Source organism: Hylaeus anthracinus, unplaced genomic scaffold (genome assembly GCF_026225885.1).
Source record: "Hylaeus anthracinus isolate JK02 unplaced genomic scaffold, UHH_iyHylAnth1.0_haploid 2, whole genome shotgun sequence".
Taxonomy (NCBI): Eukaryota; Metazoa; Arthropoda; class Insecta; order Hymenoptera; family Colletidae; genus Hylaeus; species Hylaeus anthracinus.
In genome coordinates, this window is record NW_026534838.1 from 2707571 (window position 1) to 2717623 (window position 10053).

A 10053-nucleotide genomic window follows, 5' to 3' on the forward strand; every position below is an offset into this window, starting at 1 on the left:
TGACAGATTGGTAGAATAATAGATTGGTAAATTAATAAATTGATGGACTAATAGATTAATAAGCTAATGGACTGATAGTGTAATAAATTGGTAGACTAATGGACTAATAAACTGATGAAGTAATAGACTAATTGACTACTAGACTGACAGACTCATAGACTAATAAATTGGTAGACCAATAAAGTGATGGACTAATAGACTGATAGACTAGTACACTGACTAGTATACAAACATGACTAACTATTCATTTTGGATTCTTACAAACTAATTATATTTGTTCAAACATTGGGAAACGTCGCCAACGCCACAAAAATTCTTCAAATCACGATTCTATGATTTACGCATGCAATTAAGAAATGCTCGTGTCACGATCAGTCACAAACGCCGTGTTCTTACTGAAAGCTGTATAAACTTAATTGACCGCTGAAGACCATTTCCTCTATTCACGTAGAACGCGTCTTCCAGTGTTACACTCACCTAAATGCAAATTAGGAGCTTGTCTCGGTGCTTGGAAGACATAGCACGTCCGCCTGCGGGTTTGCGCGGGGGGGGGGGGGGGTGGAGCAGTCAAATTGTACAATCGAGATAACCCTTTCCAGCGACATTGCACAGCCAATTGACTTTAACTCGACTATAAGATCACTCTATGTTCCAGATACTGTGCTACATCTTTATCATTGGACAGGTGATTTCATACATAATAATGTAGAATATCATTGAGTTGTAGATATACAGGAAGTCCTATAAATCTGGCTTGATGTCTCCAAATGAATTTTTCATTATAATTATGCACATGTATGAAGTTCATTCAGGAAAAGTTTCGAGTTAAATTAAGTAATTAATAATAATAACATATATAGTCTATTATAAAGATTCACAAAAGTATTTGGTCAGAGAACCTAATATTATAATAATTTCTATACTTTTCCACAATTTTTCGATAATTGCAGGATCACCCTTATATTTTATCATCTGCATATAGTTGAAGAGTGCTCATTAAAAGTCTAATTCCTAATTAAAATTTCATAATATAATCTATACATGAATTGCAACCACAGTAATCTGGTTTAGGTCTGCTTTAGGTGTGATTGCTTTAGTGCTCACTAGAAGAGTGCTTTAGTGCTCACTAATTCCTAATTAAATTTTCATAATAGAATCTATACATGAATTGATATCTCAATAATCTGAGTTAGAACTGGTTTAGGTCTGTTTGATTTAGTACTCACTATAACTCTAATTCCTAATTAAAATTTCATTATAGAATCTATATATAAATTGATATATCAACAATCCTAATTCCTAATCCTAATCCTAATTCCTAGTTCCTAATTAAATTTTCATAATAAAATCTATAAATAAATGCATACCTCGATAATCTGGGTTAGGTCTGTTTTAGGTCTGATTGATTTAATACTCACTAAAAGACTAATTCCTACCTAAAATTTCATAATAGAATCTATACACGAATTAATACCTCAATAATCTGGGAACCGAAATGTCAAACGGTTATATAACATTTCCAATTCAAGGATTAATTTGAATATGCGAGTTACACAATGAAAATCACGAGACATTCGACACCTTTGAGGTACGTGACGAGTGTTGACGAGGTTGTCACGCGAGCACTGATTGCCGTAGAATGTAACCAGCTTGGTCATTGACCAAGATAAATTTGCTCGTGCGCCATTCACGCCGAAGGTCCTCGAGTACGTTGCCCCTCGGGCGGATCTACGTGGGCACGCAACATTTGTACCGTCGTTAAAACGTAAACAGATCAGTTGCCTGTAGGTCGAGTGCGCCGTGGCACGTAATGGGACACCCGAGAAAATTATTGCTCGTTAAAATTTACCTTGGCCGGGCGACGATTGGTTCGCCCGTAACGCGTGGACGAATTGATGAATGATAAATGCGAACGCGGTCAGCTTCGATTGCACCGTCGAAGCTGGCCATTAATTATGAATCATGTTGACTATTGTCGACGATGCATTTTCTAATACCATGTTTGTTTATAATTGTATGAAATTGAGAGGAAGAATGCAGCTGGTGGAATTGGATGTAATTGAATATTAGATGGGAATTTTCTTTTAAGGATACTAGTGTGATACCTTATCGGAGGTATAATGATTTATATGGTCATTGTAATTCGTTTGATTCGAAAGATTAAATAATTATTCGCGAAGGAGAATTATAATGGAGATTCGAATTTTTATGGAATTCTTTGTGGGGCAGAATTTGAAATAAAGAGAGAGCTTAGTATATGAGTCATAAGTTGTGTTGTATTTTTAGTATCATTTTGCATCCAGTATTTAACTAATATTTTTACTTTTATTTGTGTATCTCGAGATTCGAAAAAACACTCTGGAATGTTTTCCAAAAGAATACTCTAGCAAAAATTATTCCAGAGAAGACATATATGAGTTTGATTTACTATTTTACAACATTTAAGCTTTTTCACACTAGTATGAACTAAATAATCTTATAAAGATAAGGATTGATATTATAAAGCTAATATCTTAAGAGTATGGCTTTGGGAAGATTAATTGTTTGTATTACGTATTGATTCATTAAGGTGTGGACAGATCAAACTAAGAAGAATCACAATGTGATTCATAAAAAAGTGCAATATCAATAACTATTAAAATTTGTAAATATGAAATGTTCTTCAATGGATACGTACAATAAATATCGCATAATGAACCTACGCGTATGTTTCGGTGTTGCAACATCAGATCGCTTGAATATTTATGTTTCTACCGATATCCGAACGATTCTCACAAACGGCGCGTTTCATGCGAGACTGATTCCAAGGTCATGCAGTAAAGATTCGAAATTCAACAAAAATTGTATAACACGAGGAATTTTCCCTCGCGAAGCTGAACGTCTCCGAGTGATTAGAAATGTAAACGAGCCTCGCTGTCGATTATATATCCGGCGTGATTTATGTGTCCGGCCACCGTTATCCTATTCTACTGATACACCATTGTCTAGCAGAGACTTAAATGAAAATGAAATGAATTAAATGAAAGCAAAGTAAACAAAATAACATGTTCCGTTCGACACTTATGCAATAAAAATTTAATTCTGAATTATGCATTCAAATTGATGTTCAAGTTGCATTAATGGGAGATTATCTGGTTAAGTGTTCAATTAAACGAGATTTGCCTCTGGTTTGAGAAACATATTTAATGAATGGGAAACTAAATACAGTGATCGAATTTTCCGGAATAATATTCGATATTCATTAAATAAAGTAGTATGTTAAAGTGTCATTTAAAAAACGAGTAATTTACTTTATTCTTTTTGTAGTTCAAATAATTTCACATAAAATATACTGTACTTGATACAGTATTCGACAAAATTTAATTCCCTTTTGTAGATTAAATAAGTAAGTCGTAAATTAATTAATCAAACATTATTTTCCATTCTCCCCTACTTGCAATTAAAATTACACAATCTGGTCCACTTATTAAAACATAAAATAAATTGTACAGTAGTGGACAAAATCTAATACCCTTTTATGGACTAAACAACTAAGTCGTCGATTAATTAATCAAACATTATTTTCCATTCTCCCCTCCTCACAACTAAAATTACACAATCTCCTGCACCTATTAAAACAAACCACTCATACTCGTCCATGCAACGATACCAAATGCAAACCATAAATTCATCCTCCTCCCAATCTACTTCCACAATTCTTAATTTATTGCACTCACCGTAAAACGAGTATGTTAATAAATTGGAACAGAAAAACTAGTCGCCGCTCCCCCAAAGACAAACAGCGACCTTACTTTTCGATACGCCAGTCTAGTTATCCTACTTAGCCGTGACTAATTCGTTCATTAGTGAACCATAAGTGCCGAAGCATAACGTTTTAACGATACCGCGATTGCCGTGACAAAGTAGTATCGTAACCGATGTTGAGCAGATATGAAAGTGAATGTAAACAATACAAAAAAAAACAAAAACATAAAACACGACAGGCCTTCGAAGCGGTTTTCTCGTAACGAGGAAACGAACGTTTAGGATTAGGCGTGGATAACGTCAGTTCCCTCCATCCACTGGTAATACATTATCGGATCGACGTCGATCGATTAGGATCGCGACACGCGATTGTCCTGGTACAATTTGTCCTTGGACGATCGGTATTCCTACCCCTTCACGAGGTCCGTTCGAACTCGATGCATTTCCAATTCCTCACGCCTCCGTGGCGAGTGGGAAAAACGCCTAACGGGCACTCGATTGCCGAGATTAGAGTGTCGCAATCGGTTACCGCGAATCGCGCGCGCGCTCGAGCGTTGAACGCGTTAATAAATAAGGTAATCCTAGGAAAAATGATAATCTCCTGTTCGCGGTGAGGATCGAGGAAACTTGCTTAGCTTTGGGAACGTGTCGAGTTCCATTCGCGGTGATTTCGACGTAATTCTGTGACGTAATATTTATTCAATAGGTTCGGCGATTGAGTAGTACTTGAGGAAATGAGAATGAGGCTCAGATTTCGTTTGGTGACGATTGGAGCTTGTATGATTTGATATTTGTGGTTGTATTTATTTTTGTAGCTTTGTTGCAGCTTTATTTATTTTGTAGCTTTATCTTTCGTTTATTGTGGCTTGTATTTGAATTTTATGTTAACTTTTTTAATTGTTGGAAATCCGTAGTGAAAGGAAGTATTGTAATCAACAGGTAATATTCAGAGACTTTAAAATATTAGTTTTGTAAAATTCTGAATCTTTAATTACAGAATTCTAAGTATGACATAATGAATAAGTGGAATATCGAATGGCTATGTTTTGTCATAGCAAAAGTTTAGATACTAATATATGCATTCGGATTGAATTTAGAAAACAGAACAATAAAGGAATTGATTTTATTTCTAAAATTATAATTATTATTCAGATTTCTGAATATTATTAAGTATATAAGTATTATTAAGTATTATTAAGTAATATAAGATATTACTTGAAAATTATTATGCTTTGAAATTCTCGAATCTCAAAAAATGTAATAAAAGTTTGGTTACTAATATATGCATTAGAATTGAATTTAGAAAAGAGTAAAATGTTACACATTTTTTTCATTCGCTTCTAGACTATCTAATAAGTGCCTAACGAAACAGATTTTATTTTTAAGACTATAATTACTACTCAGATTTCTGAATACTATTAAGTAAAGATATTACTTGAAAATTATTTTGCTTTGAAGTTCCCGGCTCTCGAAAAATAAAATTGCCGAGAAAGAGCAATAAAACGACGAGAGAATGACACTGTAACATTGAAGAGAACTTGTTTTTGCAAAGACACTTCAACATTACCAGCTTCGTTAACTGAATGATTGCTTTTTGTTCACGAGTGTGTTTTAAATCCCTCTTAAACGCCACTATCGTTGCATGAAATCGCAACCGCTCATTTATTCATTAACCTGGAAACTCGTTAGATGCCTTTAATCATAAACCGAGACCTTGAGAGATGGAGAATGGGATTCGTCGGCATGACAAATTGGAAAATTGAGAGGCATACGTTTCGCAATTATTTATCATTTAATCTGTTTGAATTTTGGAATTCCAATATTAATGACTAGGTTACCATTTAAAGGGATGGTATCCATTTTGAATTAAATTCAATATGCATGACGATTTACGCCTCGGATCAGAAAATCATGACGTCTATAAAAGTATACCATTACATTTTGTTTTTAAATTCTGTAGGTATGTACGAGAATGTGTTCGTTTATGTATGTTTTGAGTGTGTCTTTATAGCGTTTTGCTTCACATCTTATGAACGCTAGTTCAATGCTGCAGGGTCGTGCAATTATTTTCCTTTTTATCTACGCGATCAGCACGAAGGATCCACTGTAACCACTATTATCTTGTTATATCATTAATTATTCCTCGATCGCGACTCCTCCACATCGTTGCGCCGCCATTGTCGTTGCGGTTTTCTCGTTACGTCATAACCATTAAGTATTGGAATCTCTGTCGCTCGGTGTTTATTTCTATCCTATATTATATGGCCCGGGTCCTGTGTCCTGTGCCTTTTGTCTTGACTGTGTCCTGTGTCCTGAATGTGTCTTCTGTCTTGAAAATGTCCTGTGTCTCTTGTCTTGAATCTGTATTGTGTCCTGTATCTTTTATCTTAAATGTGTCCTGTGTCCTGAATGCGTTTTCTCTCTTGAAAATGTGCTGTGTTTCTTGTCTTGAATCTGTTTTGTGTCCTGTATCTTTTATCCTGAATGTGTCCTGTGTCCTGAATTTGACCTGTTCCTTTTATCTTGAATCTCTCTTGTGTCTGGAACATGTCCTGTGTCCTGAATGCGTTTTCTCTCTTGAAAATGTTCTGTGTTTTTTATCTTAATTCTCTCTTGTGTCTTGAACGTGTCTTGTATTCTGGATGTCTCCTGTCTTGAAGATGTCCTGTGTCTTTTATCCTGAATGTGTCCTGTGTCCTGAATTTGACCTGTTCCTTTTGTCTTGAATCTCTCTTGTGTTTCGAACATGTCCTATATCCTTAATTTGTCCTCAACCTTCCTACAATTCTATCAAAATTCACCTTCCCTTCTGGACACTGGTACCCTAATTACTTCCATTAGGTTCAAATAAAAACCTAAATCTCACAAGTTCCTTGCCCAGGCACTTTTCGACTCATCCATCATTGCACACGAATTCTTCGCCACCGTAAAATCGCGAGGCTTTAACGTGAATGATTTAGTCGAACAATGACCGTTGCCCAGGGAAGCTTTTAAGTAATCAAGTGCTGTTAAACATCGCCGAGGTGAACGTAATTAACTCCGTGCCGCGGCCGATATCCCCGTTTGGAAAACGCCGCGTAACGAGAAAGTAATTAGAACGTCGTAATAAGCGACGCGACGCGGTAAGAGCGACCGGGGAAACTCCGAAGGGAAGTCGTTCAATTAAGTTACACGGGTCATGTCAACCGAAGCTTCAGATCCGAGATAGGAAACATTTTAATCCGGCGAAACTCTGACCAGCGCTACGCCGACTCGTAAAGCGCGTAAAAATCTTCGTTTGCTGTTAATTAAGCCGCGTGATATTCGCGGGAGGTGATTCTAATTAAAACTTATAAATTCGATGACACTGCGAACGCGCGTACACGGTGTAATTGTAATCCTCGGCCTGATTAACGTACCGAAGAGAAATAATCAAATTGAAATATTGGCACTCTTGGCGAGCACAGATCGTACTGCATGGAACGTAACTTAATGGTCACGGGGTATAATCGAAAACTTTTGTCCTGGGGTACAAACCACACAGCAAACGCCATCACAGTCATATGTATTGAATTTGTTTAACCCTTTTAAATTACTTTCTTTTCTCGTACTAGTGTAATTTAATTTGTAGGGTTAACTTGGACTAAAATTTCTATAGTTTCCCAATATAGTGTAGTTTTTGAGGAAAACTGCGCCTTCTTCACAAACAAGGACTTTTACAGTTAATTCTTTTGAGCTTAGGAAAACGTGGTTGGATCTCGAAACAATGAATCGTCACTCCGCAGACGCTTCTTATTAGATCGTATATATTAATAAAAAAGAAACGAAATTACAATGTCTATAAGAAACAGGAAATGTATAACTATGAAAGAATATACGAGCAAATTAAAGGAATTAGTTTGATCACACGTGGCACACGCAAGAAAAACGAAACAGTAACAGAGAAAGTATTTCATATTCTTTCAGTAGATGCAGCACGGCATGCCACTAATCTATACTATAATAAGGCGCGTAATTCAATAAAGACATTCGCTCTAAATACTACCGTCGGTAATTTTTAAATTTTGTGTCCTCAATTATGGTCGCCAGGTCTAAAATGGTTACAAGAAACATTTTTCTTGGGCAATTTCGAACTGGACGCGTCCGGAAATATTGGAATCTGTTAAAAATCTAAAGGGAGCGAAATTTCGACCAATAGCAACGCTTCTGGTTCGGCGTGTTCAACAGTCGAGAAAGTAAAAACGCGCGTAGCGGGAATATAACGCACTTTTATGAAATTCAATCGAATCGCTCCGCTGAAACTGGAAAATGTAATAACGCGGATAGAAAATATGCCGCTTGGAGGCGTCAGGGGCGAACAGTGGAATTCGAAATGGCAGGTCGATTTCGTCGTTTTCGCCGAATAAAATTTGGCATCGTTACGAGATCAAAGGAGGTTGATTTAAAGGTTTTTCGAGGTACATTTCGCCTGTTTGTTTTATGTTCATTAATCTTCTTAAAGAGTGACGTTGCTGGAATTTAATTAAAACTCGATAGTCAGGTAATTTAACGACGTATAAAAAAGTTAAATAGTTAATAAATAAATGAAATAAATACACGGTGTGTTTCGGTACGATTGTGACACGATTCCTCCCCATAATAGTTAAATGATTATGGTAATTCATGCACGGCACGCTATTTCTGCAACATCGTCTCGCTCTAATGCGATTAAAGAATTGCGGAAAATTTTGCATAACTCGGTGCGTTTGTAGGAGTGCTCTTATGATTCATACGAATTCCCAGCCTTTCCATTTATGTTTCCTATTCTATAACGATTAGTGGTGTAAAAGTATGTGCTTTGTAAAATGTTTAACTTTATTTTTAAATATTTGTCAAGCAATAAGGAAAAACGAAGATTAGCTTTTCCTTGTTTTAAAGGGAACTGGTTTTAGAGTCATTCGAGAGTAATTGGAATGATCATAGATAGATTGGTGAAAATGACTATAGAAACAAATGAGGATACAGTCAGTCTCATAAGTATTCGTACCTTCTAAATTAAATTATAGGTTTGACGATACCAAACAAATTTTTCGTTACAAAGATATACAAGTGTAAAGTTTATTTATGCAGGTATTTATAATAAACTATTTGTTCGGAAAGGTAAAACGTGTTATTTAAACAAACTTCTTCAACAGGTGCAAATGGCACGAATCTTTATGAATTTTAGTTTATTTAATTAAATTTTAGAATATTATAGTTAGACTGCGGATCTTTATGCAAAATAAAATCTTTTTAAACGTGCCTACAAAAATTGAACCTAAATAGGAGTTTATTTTATTCTGCAAATATTATAATACGAACTTTACTTTCAATCTTTTTTATATTCTTGCATATCATTTCCATTTTGTAGTTTCTTGCACATTCAAATTTTCTATAAATGCATAAAGATCCGCAGTCTAATTATAATATATCTGAGACAAACGAAAATATATCTAAATCATGAAGTGATTAATGAAGGTTAAATATTGACAAAAAAAATATTAATTACGATTAGTAAAATAAATAAATAATACACAGGGGTAGGTCATTACTAAAGCACGAAGGGTACAAGTACATATCGAGTCATTTAAAAAATTCTACAGAGAAAACAAAAATCCCATATTGATTACCAAACAAAATTACTAACACAGATTGTAAATACGAAAAGCGTGCTCATAGAATCAAAAGTGTCTTAATTTCAGAGTTCCAAGACTGACCACCGTTACATCGCTCGCAGAGATCCCGGATCGACTCGATCCTCGGGTGTACAATTTTCCGAAACACTCTCGACTGAACGAGCACAACGCGACTTTCATCTCCAGAAAGCTTCGAAGAGCGAGGGGCGCGTTTGAATTTTAGTCTGATCTCGATCTCTCACCTCCCCGATGAGGGCGTTCTCGTCGCCAGTCGATTACACCGGAACTCGAACGCGGGTTTCCATCTTTTGGCCGGGTGCACAATGAACGCGGTCGTTTGTACGAGCTCAGCGAATGAAATAGCACTGATCGAACGCGAAATCACACGGTCAAACCATCGTGTCCCACCCCCTACCCAGCGTCTTTTCACTCCTTCCCATGAGTGCACAACGTGTCGAATGCAGTCACACGAAGTAGGGATTTCGATTCTTATCGGACCGAGAACGGCTATCTGCATTCGTGGCCCACGCTCGCGATCGTTACATCTCGGTATCGATCATCGATATCCGTGGTTTCCACGCGATTTTATTTGGGGGTGGATGAAATTGATCGCCTGCACCTTCGAATTCAATCATTTTATTTTAATAGAGATAGGTTTCAACCGCGATAGGATTTC

At 36.2% G+C, this 10053-nt stretch overlaps 1 protein-coding gene across 4 annotated transcripts in view; it reads right to left on the reverse strand.

Moving 5' to 3' along the window:
- The window catches only part of LOC128892842 (UNC93-like protein), a 31099-nt gene extending 21319 nt beyond the window's left edge, over positions 1–9780 (reverse strand). For 2 of the 4 annotated variants that reach the window (XM_054153415.1, XM_054153418.1), the window contains exon 1: positions 9620–9780. The gene's annotated coding sequence lies outside the window, so the exon portion shown is untranslated. The other 2 variants (XM_054153416.1, XM_054153417.1) reach the window with 2 other exon arrangements.
- Between the last annotated feature and the right edge of the window lie 273 nt (positions 9781–10053).